This window comes from Cupressus sempervirens, chromosome 5, assembly GCF_028749045.1.
Source record: "Cupressus sempervirens isolate cs-2001-9-10 chromosome 5, ASM2874904v1, whole genome shotgun sequence".
In the NCBI taxonomy this organism is placed as follows: Eukaryota; Viridiplantae; Streptophyta; class Pinopsida; order Cupressales; family Cupressaceae; genus Cupressus; species Cupressus sempervirens.
In genome coordinates, this window is record NC_143122.1 from 819,665,209 (window position 1) to 819,690,603 (window position 25,395).

The window sequence follows — 25,395 nt, forward strand, 5'->3', positions numbered from 1 at the left end:
TAATTGTAACAATGTATCAAATCTCTTAACAGAGTTAGCTTAACAACTATTTTCCAAACTCTCTAATAAGGTGGCATTTCTAGATTGAAGTGTTTAAAGAGCTCTAACAAGGCCACTCCTAACAAAGGTGATTAAATCCTTTAATAGTGTCACACCCAATAGTGTGTTTTGTAACCTTTAACAGGGTTAGCTCCTCACATGGCTCACTTCAGAAGAGTGAAAAATAGTAACTAGTTGAAATTGGTGGTTTTTTCCCAAACTTGGTTTCCACGTCAAATCTTGGTGTCATATGTGTTCATGTTATTTTATTTCTATTTCTACAACTAAGTTAATTTTGGTTAATCACATTAAACATCTAAAAAAGTAATATTTTAGTTCTTACCAAGTTACAATAATTCTTAGTGTTTGTTGAGTGATTAAGTGCTAACCGAGTTACAACAGTATTTTTAGTTTCAACAAAGTTTGGTTTTGATTTGTATTAACATCTAAGGGATCTAGGATTTATTTTTTTGTTAACTAATTCACCCCTCCCCTCTCAATTACTCCTCTTATATTTACAATAATTGGTATCATATATTTTGGTGCTTATAGAGAAGGTTTCAAGGACCTAAGCTAAAGATCAGGACGTCTTACAAAAGGGAGATTCCTAAGTTGAACAGAAATAACTTCAAGGCAAGGCAGGAACTCATGAGATTGCATTTGGCAACCATTGGAGTCTCAAGCCTAAAGTACTGAGATGCAAAGTATTTGGCACCTATTGGAACTATAACTATTGAAGAAAATATAGAAAAGAAGAATCATAACATTATGATGATTGATATTGCCTCAATTCTCAGCTATGCTAAATTTGATGAAGTCAAAGACTATGGCACTACTCGTGAGATGTGGATCAAGATGAAGGACATCTATGGAGAAGATGATAATATAAGAAGAGCCAAGGCAAAAATTCTCAGAGGGCAATTTGATCAAATGAGGATGAGAGAATATGAGAATATTGCAAAATACAGTGAAATAATAAAAGCCAATGTGTGTACAATCAAAGCTTCAGGAGGAAAGATTGAAGATGTGATAGTGGTAAGCAAGGTTCTTGGAACTCTTCTTCCTTCATATGAAATTAGAGTCCCAAAAATCCAAGAGATGAGATGAAATCCCAAGAATGATATAACATTGGATGTAGTAGTGGGAAGATTAACAACATTTGAGCTAAATAACTATGACAATTATGTTCCTAACACTAGCAACCTTGAGTCTGCATTTCAAGCCAATCTATCACTCAAGAAGAAAGCTGTAAAATCTAAACAACAATCTAATAGTGAGGATGAAGATGGTTTTGATGAAGATATTGAAGTCATTGAAGCATTACTTGCAAGATGATTTCCAAGGGGAAAAGGAAGTACAAAGGAAAAATTTCTTTGATCTGTTTTTCTTGTGAAGAGGTTGGTCACATTACTACAAGGTGTCCAAACAGAGAAGGCAAAGAAGAAAAGAAGAATGAAAAGTACAAGAAGAAGGACTTTAAAAACAAAGGTATGGAATCTTGTTACATTACTAAAGATTATGAAAGTAGTGAAGAAGAAGATGAAATTGTCTACATTGTTGTTAAGGAAGAATCAAATGATGAGAATGATAAAATGACACTTATCTCACATATTAGTAAGAATGATACATGGATTATTAATAGAAGTTATTCTCACCATATGACTGGTGACAAATCTAAACTTAAGAACTTAGTACACTTTGATGGTGGAAGTGTTAGATTTGGAAATGGTGAACCATGTTATGTGAAAGGTAAAGGTTGTATTGCACTAACCAATGATCTCATATGTGATAATGCTTATTGGGTTAAAGGACTAGAGCATAATCTACTTAGTGTGGCTCAATTGAATAACATTGGATTCAAGTTAGAATTCATGAATGGAAAGGCCAATCTACTGGATGGGAAAGGAAATTTGGTTGGGACTGGAAAGCAAACAAAAGGTAATCTATTCTACCTAGATCTTAATGGAAGTTCATGTTTCATTGCTCAAGTAGAAGAAATTTGGCTATGGCATAAGAGATTATGTCATGTGAATTTTGATAACTTGATAAACATAAGCAAGAAAAAAAGGGTTAGAAGCATTCCAAGCCTGAAGAAACCTGACATGGGCATGTGCAAGAATTATCAAATTGGCAAGAAGGGTAAGACAAGTTTTAAAAACAAAAACTATCATTTTTGAAGAAGTGTTGGAGTTGATCCATATAAACCTTTGTGGACCTATTGGCATAGAAAGCTACATAGGAGATAAGTACTTTATTTTATTTTTTGATGAGTATTCAAGAATGATGACTGTTATGTATTTGAAGGATAAATTAGAAGCTTTTCAAAAGTTGAAAATGGTATTTGGTTAGAGTGGAGAAAGAAATAGGAAAGAAATTGAAATGTTTAAGATCAAAGAGAGGAGGAGAATTCATTTCTAGTGAATTCAATGAATTATGCAATGAGAAAGGAATCAAAAGACAACTGTCTGCAACTAGTACACCTCAGTAGAATGACATTGCTGAAAGAAGGAATAGATCAATCATGGATTGTGAAAGGACCCTTATGATAGAAAAGAATGTTTCTATCAAATACTGGAAGGAAGCAATCAACACTACAATTCATACCTTGAACCAAGTTCAGTTGATGAAGGATTCAAATCAAACACCCTTTGAATTATTGTATGGCTACAAACCTAATGTATGTTACTTCAAAGCATTTGGTAGTAAATTTTATATTCTAAAGGAGTCTAGAAAAGGAAAATTTGATGTCAAAAATGATGAAGGAATATTTTTGGGATATTCTAATAAGAGAAAAGCATATAAATGTCTAAATCTATCTACTCATAAAGTTATAGAAAGTGCACATGTGAAGATTGACGAGTTTTCAAAAAGGAGTGAAGAACAAAGCAACAAGGAACCTGAAGACTATAGGAACTTTGTCTACTATGAGCTTGATACTATTCCTAATGTTCAAGCAAGTGGGAATCAACAACCTTCACCACCCAAGTCCCCAAAATCTCTAGTTCAACCTAAGTTGTAGCGAGTGCAACCCCCAAGTCATTGGAAGGACTTGAGTCATCAAAAGGACCCGAGTTTTAGCAAGTGGAAACTAAGTCACATTTTGATGAACTCGAGTCACAGACAGTGGGACCTGAGCATGAAATAGAAGATCATGGTGAACCTAGTAATTTCAAAAAGAAGGAACCCATACTTGGTGGATATGTTAGAAGGCATCATGCACCCAAATAAATCATTGGAGATCAATCAATTGGTACAATGACAAGGAACAAGTTAAAAGATACATGTTTGCTTACTGAATTTGAACCTAGATTTGTAAAAGATACATTAGAGAATGAAATTTTGATTGGAGCTATGAATGAAGAAATTGATCAAATTGAAAGGAATATGACTTGGACTCTTGTTCCTAGACCCAAGGATAAGAATGTAATTGGCACAAAATGGGTATTCAAAAATAAGTTGAATGAGAATGGAGAAGTTTAAAGAAATAAGGCAAGGCTAGTTTGTAAGGGTTATGCTTAAGAGGAAGGCATTGACTATGGAGAAACTTTTGCTCTTGTTGCAAGACTTGAAGGTGTTAGAACACTCCTTGTATACAAAACACACAAAGGATTAGAAGTGTATCAGATGGATGTGAAATCAACATTTCTAAATGGAATCTTAAAAGAGGAAATCTACATAGAGAAACCTGAAGGTTTCATTGATCCTAGCAAAAGGGACATGGTTTGCAGACAACACAAAGCTTTGTATGGTCTCAAACAAGCCCCCAAAGCCTAGTATGAGAGATTACAAAAGTATCTCAAAAAGATTGGTTTTCAAAGAACTAATGATAACAACAACCTATACATCAAAGAAGGTCCAGATAAGTAGATTGTGTTGGCAAAAATCTTTGTGGATGATACATTATTTATTGGAAATGATGATTTGTGTAAATCTTTTTATGAGGAAATGAGTAAGGAATTTGAGATGTCAATGTTTAGAGAGATCAAATTCTTTGTGGGCTTGCAGATTCAACAAAAGAAGGATGGTATCTATATTACTCAATCAAAATAGATCAAGGAGATACTAAAGAAGTTTGGAATGGAGGATTCTAGAGCATTTGGAACACCTATGTCAACTTGACAAAAGCTTTCCAAAGATGATGATTCAAAAGAAGTAGATTAGACTACATATAGATCAATGATTGTAAAACTTCAATATGTGGTGCACACAAGACCTGATATAGCATTAGTAGTTGGAATGGTGGCAAGATTCTCTACTAATCCAAAAAAAAATCGTATGATGGCAATCAAAGGAATCATGAGGTATCTAAGGGGTACTAAATATTATGGTTTGTAGTATAAGAAAGGAGGCAATTTTGAATTGAAAGCATTCACTAATGTTGATTGGGCAGGAAGCATTGATGATAGGATGAGCACTAGTGGTGGAGCATTCTTTCTTGGAAAGAGGCTAGTATCTTGGACAAGCAAAAAAGATAACTATATCTCTCAGTCAATAGCAGAAGTAGAATATGTTACTGCAATAGTCAATTGTTCAAATATTTGTTGGTTCAAACAATTATTGATAGGTATGAAAGAATGAATCAAAGATCCAGTTGTTGTGATAACACCATGAAATTAACATTTCCAAGAATCCTGTGATGCATACCAAAACCAAGCACATTGCAATTAAGTATCATTTCTTAAAAGAATTAGTGCAAGATAAGGAAGTAAGATTGGAATATGTGAATACAAAAGAACATATTGTAGACATATTCACTAAGCCATTACCTAAAGATGAATTTTTGTATCTAAGAGGTAAGCTAGGGGTGATTCCCTTGTATAAAGCTCACTAATCAAATTTTAGTGATGCATCAACCAAGCATGTTGAAGATCAGTCAAGTTGATATAGTATTGTAAATGATAGATTGCATATGCCTTAGTACATCAAGTACATGGAATTTCACTGAATGTTATCTTTGGCATGAGATTTCAAAGAGGGAGAGTTTTGTCATAGATCAGAGAAATTTTATAAGAAGATTTTACTATGAAATTTATGTTTTTGCATAAGTTGTCAAAATTAGATAAAGAGGGAGAATGAACTTGAGTTGATATCAAAGAGGGAGAGTTTGATATTGTAGTCATTGTAATCAAATTAATCAAAAAATCATTTCAGAGGGAGAGATTGATGTCAGAGGGAGTTCTCATGGATAAGAATCATAATGAAACTAAGGATATTATCCTTGCTTTTATTTTTCTCTAAAATTTCATTGTATTATGACATATTGTGTTGCCATCAATGCCAAAGAGGGAGATTGTTGAAAATAAATGTTCAATTATATATTGTCTTTGATTTTACACAAAATGTCAAGTCTTTACTAGTCAATGTCTACCAAACTCACTTAGGCAATGAAGACAGTTTCCATTGTCTATTGAGCATTCTAGAGTAAACCAAGTTCAGAGAAAATGTCTACTGAGTTCACTCAGGTGCCAAAGGAAGTTTGCAAGAAGATAGTGTCTGTCGAGTTCACTCGGGCACGAAAGAGAAGTTGGCATGGAACTAGTGTTAACTGAGCTCACTTAGTTACCAAAGGAATTTAGTTTTGGATACAGTGTTAATCGAGTTCATGCAGTTAATGAAGAAAGTCTTTTTTGAGTTAGTGTTGACCGATCTAGGTTAATGAAGGATTTTATTGAATCAACATATTTATCTTGATGAATCTTTTTGTTAAGTCTAGCCAACTTAAGGGATGAATATTGAATATTTGTAAGTGTATTCAAGCTGACTTGACAAGACAAAAGATATAAGTATAAGGTCAAGTTGTAGGACTGAAAAAGAGAAGAATGGGATTGAAAAGATAAACCAAGGAAATGAACTAGAAGGATAGTAGAGTATCCTGAGTTGATCGAGTTGCAAAGTTTTATCTGATCAAGGAGGATCAAGTATTCAAGCTAGAATAGAGATTTGAAATCAGCAATACAGTTGTATCAACAATCAGGTTGTATCATTGTTACTCTTTAATAATTGTAGCAGTGTATCAAATCTCTTAACAGAGTTAGCTTAACAACTACTTGCCAAATTCTCTAAAAAGGTGGCATTTCTAGATTGAAGTGTCTAAAGAGCTCTAACAAGGCCACTCCTAATAGGGTGATTAAATCCTTTAACAGGGTCACACCTAACGGTGTGTTTTGTAACCTTTAACAGGGTTGGCTCCTAAAAGGGCTCACTTCATAAGAGTGAAAAACAATAACTAGTTGCAATTGGTGGTTTTTTCCCAAATTGGGTTTCCATGTTAAATCCTGGTGTCATATGTGTTTATGTTATTTCTTTATATTTTTGCAACTAAGTTAATTATGGTTAATCACATTAAACATCTAAAGAAGTAATATTTTAGTGCTTACTGAGTTAAAGTAATTCTTAGTGTTTCTCGAGTGATTTAGTGCTAATCGAGTTACAACAGTATTTTCAATTTCAACATAGTTTTGTTTTGATTTGTATTGACATCTAAGGGATCTAGGATTTATTTTTGTGGTAATTGATTCATCCCTCCCCTCTTAGTTACTCCTCTTATATTTCCAACAATAAGACCATCTATATATGTTCATGTTAACAATTCATAATATTTGTTTGAGCATTTTGAAATATATTATGTGAGTTTTTCCTTTTGGGAAGATTAGAATCAAATTTTATAATTCATTGTCATCATGAGTTATGGAATGAAATTCTACGATTTGATGCCATCATGAGCTATTCAATAAAGAAATGAATTTAGGATCAAACAATACAATTCAATGCCATAATAAGCTATCTAGTAGTCAATTATAGATAGTTAAAAATATGATACAAAATGTTGATAAAAGAAAAAATCACATAATCTAATTTAAATATATTCAAACTTAAACATAAACTATAGGAACAAAAATGTATTGAACATCAAAGTTTAGACAACAAATAAAAAACTAGTAGTTATTTTTTCACATTGATCACATTTAATTCTTATTGTTGTTTTATCTCATGGAGCATGTCATACAATGTTTTTCAAAGCTACTTAAAACAAGAACATGAACCTTCTCAAAATAAGCAAATTATGGATTACCTTGTAAGGGAAAGAAAATCAGTATTGTAAGCATAAATTTTTTTAAAATCTTGAGACTTTTGGCCACTTTGCCAACCTTAAGTGGGAGAGCTCTCGACCATGAGAGCCCTCAGTGCAGCAGTAACATCTAATCTGGCCCTTTTTGGTATTGTGATCTATGCCCCCACATATACATTTGCAAATATACATTTATAATCCCCACAAATCACATTCAAAATTAGACCTTCAATCATCAATCATAATTTTGTCACAATATATGATCAGCACAAATCAGATTCAAAATCAGATCTTACACTCATGATAAACCATATTTTCATTAGTAAATATAATATCAAAAATACGATACCTTAGAGAGGAATAATTTGAGGCAATCCCATATAAAATCAATCTTTTGAATACTTCATACACTGCAACTAAATTTCATAAATCAATGAATCTGACTATGGCATCCTTTTGCATTCCCTGAAACCAAAAGATTCACACAATTAGTTGTCATGAAATCATAGGTCAATGTTGAGCTTCACTTGGTTTCAAGAATAGTTTAATATTTTGTACTAATTAGGGCTAACCACATGAAGGTGGAAGCTCATTTGACTCACCCCCCCCCCCCCAACCCCAAACATCTAAATTCCCTGATAACATCTAAAATTCATTCATTCTATTAATAAATTTCTAATATTCATGAATTATCACATGATAACATTTATTAACACACAAGTCTCATTAGAACTTTCACATTAACATTAAAACATAAGATTCATTAGAACATTCACATGAATATTCAATAGAACATAAATAAAACATCTAGACGTAAATATCAATCATTATCAAATAAGTTACATAAGTTCACGCGAATCATTTCTTTTTTTGTCCTTCCCTTGTTGGATACAATTGATTAATTGTGTATCATCTTTGATGTTACACAAATGTCATATCATTATTAGTCAGTAAATGCCAAGCTCACTTGGGCAGTGAAGATAGTTTTCTATGTCAACAGTGTGTTCCTATGATTTCCTAGTTTAGAAGGCAGTGTCTACCAAGTTCACTCAAGCATAGAAGAAAAGTCTACAAAAGATGAGTGTTGACCAAGCTCACTCAGTTAATGAAGAAAAGTTGGATGGAACTAGTGCTAACCGAGCTCACAATTGCCAAAGGATCTTCACAAGTTTGTAGTGTTAACTACAGTTTTGTTGGTTAACATAGGAAATCGCTTTTGAGTTAGTTTCTACCGAGTTGGTTCAGCTAACGAGGGAATTTCTTATTTTGACATATTAAGCTAAATTGATTTATCTATTGGTTCTAGCCAACTGAGGTGATGAATATTAATTATTCTAAGTTGTATATGAGTGAACTTGACAATATGAAAGATATAAGGTCAAGTTGTGGATTCAAAAGTGTGAGTGTGAAGATATGATGAATATATTGAAGATTTAATAGTGAATTTGAAGGATGAGCAGAATATCCTTGTGGAGAAAAAAAACTACATTCGATCAGGAAGGATCAAGTACAAGCCAGAATAGACATCTATAATCAGAAAATTAGTTGCATTCAAATTAGGTCATCTTATTGTTACTCTCTAACCACTGCAGCAATGATCTAAATCTCCTAACAAAGTTGGCTTAACAACTATTTGTAAATCCTCTAACAAGGTGGAAATTATATTGAATTGTCTCAAGACCTCTAACAAGGCCACTCCTAATAGGGTGATTAAATTCTTTAACAGGTTCACATCTAACAGTGTATTTTGTAATCTTAAACAAGGTTTGCTCCTAACAGGGCTGACTTCGAAAGAGTGAAAACAGTAACTAGTTGCAATTGGTGGTTTTTCCCAAATTTGGTTTCCACATTAAATCCTGGTGTCAAATGTGTTCATGTTATTTTTTTTATGTGTTTGCAACTAAGTTAAAGTAAAGGTAATCACAGTTAACATCTAAAGTTTGCATGTTAAGCATTTACCAAGCACATTCAGTAATTATTGAGTTACAATATTTTATGTATTTTTATCGAGCATCAATAGTATTTAGATTTCATAGTATATTTTTGTACTAACATCTAAGGAATTTGGGATTTATTTTAGTAGTAAATGATTCACCCCTCCCATCTCAGTTACTCCTCTTATATTTCCAACAATTGGTATTAGAGCTTCTGGTGCTTGCATGGAAGGTTTCAAGGACTTAAGCTAAAGATCAAGATGTCTTACAAAAGAGAAATCCCCAAGCTAAATAGAGACAATTTCATAGGATGTAAAGGACTTATCAGGTTACATCTAGCTATCATAAGTGATTCAGGGTGCAAGTATCTTGATACTGAATACAAGACTCCCATTGGAACATTATTAGTTGAAGATATTGCTAAGAAGAACAATCATAACATCATGATGATTGATATTGAATATGCTCTTGGTTATGTTGAATTTGATGAAATCAAAGACTGCAAGATAACTCATGAGATGTGGATCAAACTAAAGGACATATATGGAGGAGATAACAATGTAAGAAGAGCTAAAGCTAAAATTCTTAGATGTCATTTTGATTAGATGAAAATGAGAGAAGATGAAAACATTGCAAAATATGTGGAAAGGATCAAAGTAAGTGTAAGTGCAATCAAAGCATTTGAAGGAAACATTGAAGAGAAGATAGTTGTAAGCAAGGTACGTAGAACTCTTCTTCCTATTTATGCAATTAGAATATCTGCTATTCAAGAAATGAGATGTGATCCAAATAATAAAATATCTTTGGATACTCTAGTTGGAAGGTTGACAGCTTTTGAGTTAGATAACTTTGATAACTATGTTCCTAGTTTAAAGGTTATTGAGTTTGCTTTTAAAGAAAAACTCTCACTCAAAGAAAAGGCTAAGAAATCAAAGTCTAGTCAAGAAAAATGTGAAAAAGAAGAATCAAAAGAAAGTTCAGACAGTGATCTTGAAGTTGTTGAAGCCCTACTTGCAAGGAAGTATTCCAAAGGCAGAGGAAAGTACAAAGGTAAAGTTCCTTTGATCTACTTTTCTTGTGAAGAAGTTGGTCACATTTTTGTAAGGTGTCAAAATAAGGAAGTCAAAGATGAAAAAAAAAAGCATTAAGCACAAAAGCAAGAAGGAATCCAAGAACTACAAGGAAAAAGGGAAGAAATCTTGTTTTATAGCTAAAGATTCTGATAACAGTGAAGATGAAATGGTATATATCACTGTAAAAGATGAATCTAATGATGAAGGAGATAATATGGCACTTATCTATCATGTTAGCAAAAATAATAGATGAATTATTGATAATGGATGTTCACATCATATGACTAGAGACAACAAAATTTGAGCACATGGAATATTATAATGGAGGTAGTGTGAGATTTGGAAATAATGAACCTTGTAACATAAAAGAAAAATGATGTATTTCATTGACTAAAGAGCTTGTATGTGACAACGCTTATTGAGTTGAAGGACTAAAGCATAATCTACTGGTACAGTTGAATAACATTGGATTCAAGGTAGAATTCATAAATGGATAGGCCAAACTACTGGATGGAAAAGGAAATCTAATTGGATCTAGCAAGCAAACAAAAGATAATCTATTTTTATCTTGATCTTAGTGATTGTTCATTTTGTATTACTCAAGTAGAAGAAAGCTAGTTATGGCACAAAAGTCTATGGCATGTAAACTTTGATAATCTAGTTAAAATAACCAAACATAGAGTAGTAAGATGTATTCCTAGTTTGAAGAAGTCTGATATGGGTTTATACAAGAATTGCCAAATTGGCAAGATGAGAAAGACTAGTTTCAAAAGCAAAAACTATCAGTTAGAAGAAGTCTTAGAGATTGTTCATACAAACTTATGTGGACCTATTGGAATAAAAAGTCACAGCGGAGAAAAGTGTTTCATTCTTTGTGTTGATGACTACTCTTGAATGATAATTGTAATGTATCTAAAAGAAAAATCAGAAGCCTTTCAAAAGTTCAAGTGGTATCTGGCAAGAGTAGAAAAAGAAATTAGAAAGAGGTTGAAATGTTTAAGATTAGATAGAAGTGGTGAATTCATCTCCAATGAATTCAATAATTTATGCATTGAAAGAGGAATTAAAAGACAAGTATTAGCCCTTGGTACACCACAATAGGATAGTATAGCTAAAAGAAGAAACAGATCTATTATGGATTGTGTGAGAAAATTAATGATTGAAAAGAATGTTGCTCTCAAATACTAGAAGGAAGCTATCAGCACTACAGTTCATACCTTGAACAAAGTATAATTGAAGAAAGATTCAAACAAAACTCCTTATCAGCTATGGTATGGCTACAAACCTAATGTAAGTTACTTTAAAGTTTTTGGCAGCAAATGTTATATCTTAAAAGAGTCTAGGAAAGGAAAATTTGATGTAAAAGGTGATGAAAGCATATTTCTAGGATACTTTTGTAGAAGTAAAGCATACAAATGTTTGAATTTGTCTACTCATAAAATAATAGAAAGTGCACATGTTAGAATTGATGAGTTTGCAGAATAGAGTGAAGAAGAAAGTAACAAGGAGCTAAAGGATTATAGAAGATTTGTTTACTATGAACTTGGTACCCTGTCAAATCTATCTAAAAGAAAGGAGGCCTCATCTCCCAAGTCCCCAAAATTTTCAATAGTTACCGAGTTGCAGACAGTGAAACCTGAGCCATAGTCTGAATTACCCAAGTCACAGTTAGAGGTTACTGAGCTAATTCAAACTCAGTCTGATGAACCTAAGTCACAGATAGAAGGACCTAAGCTTGAAACTGAAGTTTATAATGAAGACAGTGGAACTCATTCAGATCCCAAAGAGCCTATATTAGCAAGATATGTTAGAAGGCATCATGCACTTGATTAAATCATTGGAGACAAATCAGATGGAACAATGACAAGAAGCAAATTAAAAGGTACATGTTTACTTGCTAAATTTGAACCTAGAAATGTTAAAGATGCTCTGAAAAATGAAAGTTGGATTGAAGTAATAAATGAAGAGATAGATCATATAGAAAAGAACAAAACTTGGACTCTTGTTCCTAGACCCAAGGATAAAAATATAATTGGCACAAAATGGGTATTTAGAAATAAGTTAAATGAAGATGGAAAAGTTTCAAGAAACAAGACAAGACTAGTATGTAAAGGTTATTCAATTGATTATGGTGAGACTTTTGCTCCTGTAGCAAGATTAGAAGGTGTTAGAACTTTACTAGCATATGCAGCACACAGGGGATTTAAATTATACTAAATGGATGTTAAATATGCATTCTTGAATGGAATTCTTGATGAGGAAGTCTACACTGAACAACTAGAAGGTTTTGTAGATCCTAGCAAAAGAGACATGGTTTGAAAATTACACAAAGCATTATATGGTCTCAAGCAAGCTCCCAGAGCTTGGTATGAAAGACTTCATAATTACTTGGTATAGATTGGCTTTCAAAGAACAAATGATAACAATAATTTGTATATCAAAGAAGGATCAGACAAGAAGATTGTGTTGGCAAAAATATTTGTTGACGATACTTTATTCATAGGAAATGATGACTTGTGCAAAGCATTTTCAGTAGTAACGGATTCACCCCTCTCAGTTACTCCTCTTATATTTCCAACATTCCTATATTGTTGTAGAAGCATATCCGTGTCATCATCAATATTTCTTCTCACCCATGGAAGTGCACTTATTGTCCTTTGCAAAGGAACATTTAGCTAATCAAACATGCCTCATCATTGATATTATTCTTCATCCATCTCATCATCAAGATCATCTTCTTCATCGACATCATCACCACCACTATCCTGGTTGTCCTCATCATTATCATCATCATCATCATCATCATGATTAGTAGAAGCATCATCATTGTGATCAGTACGAACATCATTTGCATTAGGAGCATCATAGACTAACTCTCGATCGTGATCCACTTCTTCCTCTTCCTCAGTATCTTCTTCTTCCATTACATTATACTTTATCAACATTCCCTTTGGATCATGTCTAACAAAAAATGACCAACCTGGTTTATGTGGAACCTCTGTGTAAAATACCTACTCAAATTGGCTTGGAAGAACATATGGCTCATCCCCAACTAGCTCAAACAACCTTGTATTAATCATTAGAAATTCATTCTCATGCTCAATAATAGTTCTATCAAGATCATTTTGATTGATTCATAGTATGTACCATTTGATAACGAAGAGAACTAATTTGAAGGAATTAAAGTCACAATCAAGTATATAACCCAAAATGCCATAGTATTGATTTTGAGATTCTCGAGGATGTAAGTCATTTCTAGATGAAATATTGGTCACCTAGAAGACTCACTTATCCTAGAATCACAAGTTCTCTTTGTGTCATCTAAATCTTTGATGCAAAATTTATAACCATTGCATAACATAGACTTGTGGTGTTTCACCTACAATAATGTCAAATGTGTATAAATTATTGCATCATGAGTTCAAAAACATATGGTTGATTAACAAACTTATAAGTAGCCAGAGATCTCTTAAACCATATGCTAAATCTATTTCCTTTTGTGTAACATTGAGATCTCAATTACAATGAGCTTCTTTAACCAATTAAGATACAAATTCCCATTTTAATCTATGATCAGAATTTTGACATCATTCAATCCATACTATCATCCAATCTTTGATTGTTTGCAATAAACAAATGTATTGCATCCCATTCTTTAGCAATTGTACAAAAGTAAATAGATAACTTACAATAGATTTATTTTAAAGATTAAGAATCAAATAACTACAATAACATCTCATAATTTATTACCTTTCAATTTCCTAAATCTATTGTTCCCCACCAAGTACTCCCCTTTGATTTTTTTAATGGAGTCGAGATCCCAAATGAAATCTATATGGGTCTTTGTTACAAGATAAGGAAGATATTAACATACACCATCATCTGGTATGTCATATATCCCTCAATCATAGAACCCTTGGGACATGCTCTTTGTTGAACCAAACCCTTCAAAAATTTCAAGTGTCTTTCAACCATCCACATTGACCTAGGCTATATAGGTCCACACAATTCAATCTCCTCAACTAGGTGTATGAGGTAGTGTTCTTGTGCATTGAAAAAATTTGAAGGTAGACACTTTTGCATTTCACACATTAGTAGATGAATTCTTTTCTTCCAATATTTTATATCTCTTTATGGATTTCTTTAGATGACAACCACCTACAAGAGATTCAAGACACAAAAACATATAAATATGAGACTTTACAATATATTACTTGTTTGATATATTGAAAAAATATCACTCCTTACCTCATGTATTTTCTAAGATCATATATCACTTATTTGATATTATTGTTGAAGTGTTTGGGAGCTATAGGGGTAGCACATGCTAAAACAATTTTCAACTAATCATTTCATTTTTTTCTAACGTAATACAATGAAAATTGAATGTAGTTTCACAAATATATTGTAAATACAAAAGATCGTGACTTACCTTGATGAAGGTATGCCAATTATGCATTTTCCACCCTGGGCCAAATTCACTTTTCTTTGATATGAGATTGCTTATATTCACAACTAATACTGTAGGAAATTAAATTTTTTGTATCACTAATTTTATGGCATTACTTTGTTGCTCCGTTAATAACCAAGGAAGAGCACTTGCATTAATCCAGTCTCCATTGTTGTTTGATTCAATGATATTGTCATTGCATGATTGGAATCATGAATGTCACTACAAATTTTGGCAATTTTTCCTTTGTCACACCTTCCATCAAATATTTTCTAGAGTGTCTCTATTACATTCTTTCCAATATGCATAGTATCAAACAAATGCACAATTTGTAGCTGCTCATAGTAGGGAAGCCTACTCAATTCTCTGGGATAACATTTTAGTCCCTTTGGAAGGTGGTCAATATTGATGCCTTAACAACCTCAAATTCTATTATATTCCAACTGTCATAGGTGAGGTGTCATTCTTCGTGAATTTAATGTAGTCTCTTATTTTCCATTAAAAATATATTTTTCGACACTTTGATACTTATGATTTATGTGGAGGAAGTTCCTATTCTCATCAAACACATGCTTTCTTAAACTTTTGGAATGATGAGATTTCATCTTTGGACCACACATTGGACATGAGAATTTTCTCTTTGTTTGAAGACCTATAGGATAACGATACAATTGAATTAAATATGTTTATTTTTGGAATTAGTATTATCACGTACAACTAGATTTTAGCATAACATACCACATAAATGTGTCAACCTTGGGGCATCATGAATTGTCCACACAAGCATTGCATGGAATCGAAATTGTTTTTGTCCAATTGGTCTAGATATATCATACATAGTGAAACCACTCCATAACACTGACAACTCATCGATAAGAGGCATAATATATACATTTTGTATCTTTCACTTGGTACTTACCTAGTTGAATGAACAACATCAATTAATTATCGTAGTCATTTCACTCCAAGACTTATAATTACATGTAGGTAACAATAAAATACTTGGAACAATCATTTCCAACATAATGTGCTCCCTCTTTATTGACATCCTTGGAGGAAGGTTATTATTAATAACAAAAATAGGCCACAATAAGTAAATGAATCTTATCTCTCCAAATGGATTGACACCATCAGTTGCCATAGAAAGCCTAAGATTTCGAGGTTCTTCTTTAAAGTGTGGCCACTTTTCCTCTATGTCTATAAATGTTGAACCATCCACATGTATTCAAATAATGTCATCTCGACTTCTATTGCGTGCAAGGTAATCCATAAATTGTGCCAAGCTACTACACCTAATAATCATTTAAGATGTAGAATAATGAGGATGTAACGAAGAACCTTGAGAGGCACCTTTTTGTCACTTGATCATCTTGATATTTACTCATATGTCGGTGCATTTTTTTGCATTGTCGTGTTCTTTGTGATAAATTATATGATCTTCAGGACAAACATCTATTGATTGATACTCCATTCCAATATGTTTCATAGTGACACATAATTCTTGGTACAAGTAAGGGATAACATTTGATGGTGGTAACAAATAGTCACCTATCAATCTACATCAAAAAATATATGTCATTAATATAAATAATCTTAATGGTACATAATAATGCAATCCATTGATGGAGATGGAGAGGATATCATGCATCTACAAATGGTGGCTGAGCTAGGGCTGTCGTGCCCTAGCCTGTAATCACCATGTCTGGGTTTGCATGGGGGGGAGGTTGTTTGTTTGCATGGGGAGGGTAGCTGCAATTTTTGTTATCGTAGGCACTAGCTCACCTATTTAGAGTGGTCATTGTGTTGAAGTGGAAGTTGTGCGGATCTGTGCAGGTGCTTGGTCGGATCCCATCTCAGTGGATTGACCAAGGCTAGGTGTGGGCATGTCTAAGGGTGAGCCTTCTAGGGTGGTGCCTATTGTAGGTTTACATGATACAGTGGATTTGAATATGCTGGAATAGGAAGCAAGGGTTTTTGAAAATGCCCTTTTTTCTCAAAATATAGATGCTATGAATTCAAGCTCGCCTAGGGGATTGCAGATCACAAAGACTAATGGTTGCCTCGAGCACTCAAAGAAAGACCCAAGCTATTTATTCCTTTTAAAATGATCACTAAAGATGTCAAATACTACTCTAAGCATTCACTATATTGCAATTTTTTGGGATTAAGAGTCTCTCTTCAATTTCTGGAGAATTGGGCTCAGAGAGTTTGGGAACTAGAGGGCGAAATGGAGGTCACGTTGCTTGCAAATAATTTTTTCATGGTTACATTTATTTTCTTGGCTGATTGCAATAGGGTTTTTGAGGGGAAGCCTTACTTTTATAATTAGGTTGGGCTATTCGTCAAACCATGGCATGCATGATTTAATCCTTCTGAGGAGCTTACAAATTGGGTTTCAATGTGGGTTTGATTACCCAGATTTCCAATAAAATGTTGTAGAGAGGATGTTCTTCATATGCTTGCATCGATGCTAGGAAACCTGATGGGTTCTTCGACACAAACCCTAGGTAAGAAAGTAATGATTTTTGCCCAAATTTGTGTGGAATTGGATTTGACTAGACCATTGTCAGATGTGGTGGAAATGTGTGCGGGCTCATATTCTTGGGTGCAACAAATGGATTATGAGACCCTTCCTTTCTGATGTCACCTTTGTCACGAATATGGCCATCTAGTGCGAAGATGCCCTAAGGCCAAGTCAATGGAGCAGCAGCCTTCGCCTCCTCCTCGTAATACTCCTGGTGCTGATAAGGGAATGAAGCCTACTGCTGGTGAGGGCAAGGATGTTAAGGGTTTTGTTCAGGTTAAGGCTTGAAATCAAAATAGAGGTCAAAAGAGGTCTCTAAAAGAGAGATAGGATGAGGATACTTTTAATAGGTTTGAGGTTTTGGATGAATTGGGTCAGCAAGAAGTTAGTCCTAGATTAATTAATGCAGAACAATTGGTGGTAGATTCTGGATTGGAGATTTGTTCTCACATTCCTCCTTCTACTTCTCATGTGGAATCTACCATGCCTATGGTCATGGATGGGCAGACAGGGACTCAGATGATTTTAGAGCCAAATGTTGATTTGGGACAGGGAGTGGAGGATGTTTCTCTTCCTACAAGAACTGCGGTTTCAAATACAGATAAGCGAGGTAAATCTTCTCCTCATTTGGGCATTCTTCAAAAGGATGGTAAGAAGGGGGTTTTAGAGAAAAGTGTTAAAATGGGATGTAAGAAGGACTTGGAGATGATTAAAATGATAGGGGAGACTTTGGTGGAGTCAAGTTTTGTTAAGACCTTGGATTCCCACTTTTCGACTCCTTTAAAATGATCATTATTTCTTAGAATGTTAGGGGCTTGAACATCGGCCCTAGACAAAAAGTTGTTCGGGAATTAGTTAGAAGTCATTCTCTTGATGTTCTTTTTCTCTAGGAGACTAAGGTTTCTATGGAATGTATGATGAGTATGGCACCTAAACTATGGAGAAATGATCAATGTTAGTGCATTGGAGCTCAAGGATCTTCGGGGGGTGTGGCATGTCTTTGGAACCCATGAAAGATCTAACCTATGTCATGGATTTCCTTTAAGTCCTCCTTATCCATGGTTTCTTTATGCATTGAGTCAAGAGAATATGTCCTCTTCTCCAATGTCTATGCTCCTATTGAGTTCCAAGGTAAGCTTCTTGTATGGAATCATATTCATTTGGTTTGTAGCTTATTTCCTTACATGCCATGGATTATTGTTGGAGACTTTAATGCTATTCTTGATTTAACTGAAAAATGGGGCGGTAATGCAAGACTGGAGCCCTCATCTATCTTGCTCTGGGATAATATGTTAGCACTCAATCTTGTGGATATCAAGCCTAGCAATGGTCAATTCACTTGGAACAATAGACGGATGGGTGACAAGTGCATTGCTGAATGATTAGACCACTTCATGGTCTCCTATTTTTGGGTGGGTGGTTTGTGGTCTTCTAGTTCTAAGATATTAGATTGGTGAGGTTTGGATCACTGGCCCATTAAGCTTGTCATTTCTTTAGCTCATTTGCCTCAGAAGCCACCTTTCAAGTTTCAGCTCATGTGGCTTGGGGACCCAGACCTTTATGGATGTGTAGCTGAGTGGTGGAAGGATGGTAGGCTTGCTTTTGGGACAACAATGTATATTTTTGCTAAGCTCCTCCAATATGTTAAGTATCAGCTCAAATGATGGAACCAATAGTGCTTTGGGAACATTTACCAAGCAAAAAATGAGGCTCAAGTGGAGTTGAATAATATTACCAGGTTGATTAGGGAGGATGGGGTGTCAGATTATTTGCTACGGGAGGAAGCTAGGGCTATAAAAACATTGGAGGAATGGGAGCTGAGAGAGGAAATATTTTGGAAATAGAAATCTCAAATTGAGTGGCTTCAAGAGGTGGATAAGAATACTTCTTTCTTCTTCAATTCGGTGAAAGCCAGACAACATGGTAATTCTATATCATCTTTGGTGACTGACAGGGGGGAGGTTATCTATTCTACTCAAGATATTTCAAATGAAGCTATGCAATATTTTGCTTCTTTATTTAGGGAGGAATTGTAGGGAGACTCAGTTGCAGAGGCTCAGGTCCTCTCCTGTATTCTGTCTTTAGTCTCTTTGGAAATGAAAGAGCATCTTATGAGTGCCATATCTTTGGGGGAGTTAGAGAAGATTGTTTTCCAGATGAAAAAAGAAAAGACTCCTAGTCCAGATGGCTTCCTAATTGATTTTTTCCAAGAATTTTGGGATATTATCAAATTAGATTTATTGGTAGTTGTTCAAGAATCCTAGAAGAATAAGCAAATGCTTCAGGCCCGAAACTCTACCTTCCTTGCTCTCATTCCCAAGGGGGAGAAGGCTAATTAGCTAAGTCAATTTCGCCCTATTTCTCTTTGCAGTGTAACTTATAAAATTATATCTAAGTTGATTGTTGAAAGGTTGAAAATGTGGTTTACATTGCTAATCTTTGAAGAACAAAGTGGCTTTGTGGAGGGCCACCAGATTTTGGATGGGGTGGTTGTGGCTACTGAGACTATTCATTCCATGACCAATTCCAAAGACAAGGCTATGTTCATCAAGCTGGATATGGCCAAGGCTTATGATAAAGTTCCCTGGTCCTTTCTCTAGAAGGTTTTGGGTGCCTTTGGTTTTGAGGAGGAATGGATTCGTTGGGTTATGAGTTGTGTGAATTCAACTTCTTTCTTAGTTTTGATCAATGGGGAGCATTCTAATCTCTTTGGGGCCTCTCGAGGTTTGTGGCAAGGTGATCCTCTATCTCCTTACCTATTTCTTCTTTTGTTTGATGGTTTGGGATGGTTGATTAAAATGAATGTTGAAGGGGGCTTCATTTAGGGCTGGTAATGGGGAGGGAGTCTTCCTGTACAATCTCACCTACAGTTTGTGGATGATACAACTTTGATAGGCATGGCTACCATTAGGGAGGCTTCTAATATGCACACGGTATTGGATGTTTATTTGGGTGCTTTAGAAAAACTAATTAACGAAGGCAAGTCTTCCATTTTTTTCTTCAACACTCCACCTTCCATTCAATGGAGAGTTGCTCATATTCTCAGGTTCCAAATTGGGAGCCTTCCATTGCTAGACCTTGGGATCCCTATCTTAGTTGGTAGGTAGTCTAGGGAATTGTGGCAGGTTATTTTGGATAAGTTCCATGAAAAAGTGAATCATTGGACCCATCATTGGCTATCCTTTGTTGGTCAGGTCCAGCTGCTTCAATCTGTGGTGTAGGCTCTTCCTTTTTATAGGTGTATGATTCAAGTGGCGCCGATGAGCTTTGTTCAAGAAGACAATTTTTATGGGTTGGAAATTTATCATCAACTAATTGGAACCTTATTAAGTGGGAGGTTGTCTATAGCCCAAAAAGGTTTGGTGGACTTGGATTACGACAATCATTGCTATCTAGTACTGCTCTGGTAGCTAAATTGTATTGGCGATGGTGTGTGGAACAAGACTACGTGTGGGCTAGAATTTTGTCTCATAAGTATTTTTTTGGGATCCCCAAGAATGATATCCCTCGGTAGAGCTTGACAAGGAAAGGCTCAGTGATCTGGACTACTCTCAAGAAAGGGGCTGCACTCATAAAGGGTGGCCTATTCTGGATCTGTAAGAGTGGGTTAGAGGCACATTTTTGGCATGATTCTTGGGATGGCTATCCTCCCATAGTTTCCAATATCATCATTTGTGTATATTTTCTTAGAGGTTTTGTGAAGCTAGATGGATTAGGATGAGTGACTTTAAGTCCTCCTTTTAGGGATAGTTGGTGGAAGCAAGATGGAAGAGCCCAGGGAAGTGGCTTATCTTTAGGTTAGAGGTAGAGTGCGTTGAGCTTCATTACATTCTTTCTTGTCATAACTATAGTGCCCTTATGGATAGTGATGTGCTAGTCTGGTCCTCTAATCCCAAAGATGCCTACATTGTGTCTTCTGGTTATCAAGAGTTGCTCTCTCAACAATTTTCTATGGGGGAGCTTCATTGGTGGAAGAAAGTCTGGAATAAATTCTCTTGGCCAAAGGGCAATTGCTTTATTTGGACTTTGGTCTGGAATAGATGTTTGACTTGGGACAATATTCAGAAGAGGGGCTTTTCTGGCCCTTCGAGGTGTGTTCTCTATAGTGGTGAGGAGGACGATGTCCTGCACTTATTCTTCCATTGTTCCTTCACCCTGCAATTATGGGACTTCTGATGGGATGTTTGGAAATGCCCATGTATTCATGTCTCCTCCTTGGCAAAGTTTTGGACAAGATTAGGAAGGCCCCCTTCATCGGTTCCCTTCTTGCATGATATTTTTTATGCTGGCCTTATCTTTCTGTCATGGCAAGTATGGCTGGAAAGGAATCGCAGAATCTTTTAGGGTGAAAAATTGGGGATTCAACAGGTTTGGATTATAATTATGGAAATGATTCAAGAAACTGTTGAAGCTAAGAGTGAAATTGTGTTGCCACTGGAGAAAGGTGATGCTGAGATGGTTGTTAGGTTTGGCATTAAAGGGATATCTCTAGCATCAGCTTGCATCAGGAGAGGGAGATGTGTGAAGAAAAAAGTTCAAAGGATGGGGAAATGGCTGCCCCCTCTCACTGGTTTTTTGAAAATTAATACGGATGGTTCTTCCAGGGGAAATCTAGGTTCGGCTGGGATTGGTGAGATTGGAAGGGATTCTTCTGGATCTGTGGTCTTTATCTTCTCGGCTAATAAAGGGATGTAGACTGTTAATAGGATGGAAGGCTTGGCTATCCTATATGCTTTGAAGCGGGCCTATGCTCTAGGGTGGTGGAAGGTGATTTGTGAGGCTAACTCTCAAGTCGTGGTCAATATGCTTCTTGAGAGGAATACTTTTGATGTTAGCTGGCAGCTGTCTATGATAGTGCAACAGATATTACAAGCTAGTTCTTTAATGGATTTGGTGTCTTATGCCCATATTCCAAGGGAATGGAATAGGGCGGCCAATTGTCTGGCAAAATGGGCGTCAGAAGCTATAAATGGTTGGAAGATTGATGAGTGGGAGCAGATGCCTTTCGAGTTATGTCAGGACTTAGAGAAGACTCTTGTAGATGATAGAAGTGGTATTGGGGAGTGATGATTTAGTTCTTGATTTTTCTGTGGTCTCTGGTGATTCTGGGGGCTTTGGCTCTTTGCTATTTTGTATTCAGTTGTTCTAATTTTGAATAAATTTTTTACCCCTCTTTTTTCAAAAAAAAATCTTAATGGTACATATTTCACCTTTTATATACTATAATGATGTATATCACAAACCTTAGCATACGTGACATTGTTATGTTGGATAAACCATTCGCAACCTTCAAATTCACCAACAATAATACAACAAAGAGAAGAGTTGATTGGGATCCTTCGTAAAGGGTTGTGTTTGCCTTCTCAAGCAGAGGTATATCATGGACAACCTCAATGACATCCTCATCATAATCATCATCACCATCATAAACACAAGTACTAAATGTGTCATGGATCAATGCATTCATACCATCATCTTTAAATGTGTTTTCTAGTGCATGATCATTTTCTTTCATGAGATCATGATCTTCTCCTTCAATACTCACACCTCCATGTTCCTCCATATTCCTTCGAGATGTGTTGGTCCATATTACGTACTACCTTGGGGAGATATTCCATTCAATGGCGATTTTGAGGCCTACAACAAGGGCCTCATACTCTGCAATGTTATTGGTACACCAAAATTGTAGCTTGAAAGATTTAGGACTATAATCACCTTGAGGTGTAATCAAGAGTATGCCAGTGCCAGAGCCATGAGATGTATAGGAGCCATCAAAATATAGCTTCCAAAGTGATTGTTCTTCTATCAAACAAAGGTATTCATCTGGAAATTCCATGATTAGTGGGTGATCTGCAACTAAGGGTGCACCAGCCAAGTGATCTGCAATAGCTTTGCCTTTGATGGCCTTTCTGTCAACATATTGAATGTCAAACTCACTAAGAAGTGTAACCCATTTTGCTAGGCGTCCAGTGAGTACTGTGCGAGAGAGCATATATTTTAATGGATCAATCTTTGATATCAGTTGCACAGTATGACTCAACATGTAATGACGTAGCTTCTGGGTGGAAAACACTACTGCTAAGCATGCCTTCTCCATTGGCGTGTAGTTGAGCTCATAGCCCACTAATGTTTGGCTAATGTAATAAATAGCTCGTTCCTTTCCTGCATCGTCAAGTTGTGCTAGAAGAGCACCTAATGCTGTGGGAGTAGCTGTGATGTACAATATGAGTGGGTGCCCTGCAACTGGAGGAACCAAAATAGGCGAATTAGCTAAGTATTGCTTGATGAGCTCAAAATTGTGCTGACAAGCTAAGTCCCATTTGAAATTCTGATCTTTCTTAAGCAAGTGATGAAAGCTTGACACTTATCAGCAAGTTGAGAAATGAACCGCCGGACTGATTGGAGTTTTCCTTGCAAAGAATGAAGGTGCTTGAGTGTCTTAGGAGGAGCCATATCCATGATGGCTTTGACCTTCTTGGGGTCAATATCAATACCACGCTGGGACACAATGAAGCCTAGGAGCTTGCCTAAGGTGACACTGAAGACACATTTCTTTGGATTCAACATGAGACGATAATTTGCCAATCGATTAAACACTTCTTCGAGGTGAAATAAGTGATCAAGAGCATTGAGAGACTTTACTAAAATATCATCCACGTAATCCTCAAGAATCTTATGGATTAGGTCATGGAAGATGACCGTCATGGCATGCTGATAGGTTGCCCCGACATTCTTTAGCCCAAATGGCATCATATTATAGCAGAATGTGCCCCAAGGTGTAGTAAATGCTGTCTTATGTTGATCTTCCTCTGCTATATGAATCTGATTATATCCAGAGAAACCATCCATTAGTGACAAGAGTTCATGACCTGCGGTGAGATCCACAATCATGTCGATATTTGGTAATGGAAAGTCATCCTTCGGACAAGCCTTATTAAGATCCCTAAAATCAGTGCAGATTCTGATATCACCCGAAGGCTTGGTAACAGGTACCATGTTAGAAATCCATTCAGAATAATCTATTGGGCGAATGATTTTGGCCTCCAACAATTTTTCTAACTCTGCTTTAACCAATAAAGCAACTTTGGGGTGCATCTTACGGAGCTTCTGCTTAACGGGCCTGGCCCCTGGATCCACTGCTAGATGGTGTACGACTAGTTTGGGGTCCAACCCTGGCATGTCCTGATATGACCATGCAAAGTGGCCCACATTTTCGCGGAGAACCTCCATAAGGAGATCTACTTGTTCAGGTGGTAGAGAGGTTGCGATGTATGTGATATGTGGGATCTCTGTCAAACTAATATTTACTGGCCGAGTTTCCTCTGTCAAAACTGAAGAGATAGGATGCATATGCTCTTGCGGGGGAAGGATGAAATCTCCATCTTCAGGCGCCTCAGAGAGGTTTTCACCATCAGATACATCCTTTATTTTTAATTCATTTGTTGAGTTATCCAATGATGCTCCAGAGGAGTTTTCACCAGAGGACATTTTTCCTTTGATTTTTTTCTTTTTTGTTTCCTTTTGTATTTCTATTTTGCGATTGGAGATTTCCTCCTCCCCAAAATAACCTGCAGGATCCAACTTGTAGACATATGCCGATGGTGGTGGCGGCCGTTTATGTGGCATTTCTGCCCCCATGAATTTAAGAAGCACGTGCTCAGTAGAGAACTTGTCAACATGAACGACACTTGGTTGGTCCCAATCTATGAGTTCGGGATGAGCGAGCGGGAGGTCTATGAGATTCAAGGATAATTGGCAGAGCACAGAGGCTCCAAGGATTATTTTGTCAAGGAAAATATCATCGTAAGCTTTCTTTTCAACTTCCTCAGGGATGTCTTCAACCTCAACGAGAGTGTTTTGGATGTTCGTAAAGGCGTGGCCTTCCGTTGTAGTGCCCCCAATTGCAGGGAGTCCATAGCCCAAGCCTTGAGTTTTCTGCCCTTGGTGTGCTTCTATAGGCTGTCTCATACCTGATTCCTAGTAGCCTAAACCACCTCCTTGATAATCCCATTACTCTGTGGCCAAACAATGTGACCAGGGATATTTTTGTTTAAAGTGATCAAGAAGTGCTTCACTTTTAGGAGGGGGCTCCTTGTATAGCCATGTGTTAATGTCTGGTGCATTCTCTTCTCCATCAAGAATGCCTTTGGTAATAAATGTGGTAGCGCCCATTTGTTGAAGTTGAGAGGTGGTTTCCGGTATAGGCCCTTGATGTGTTGGGCGTCCTTGAGTATGGGGATCAAGTGGTAGAGCGCCAACAGCAAAAGCATCTGTAAGACTATACTCACCACAACCTTGGTAGTTGA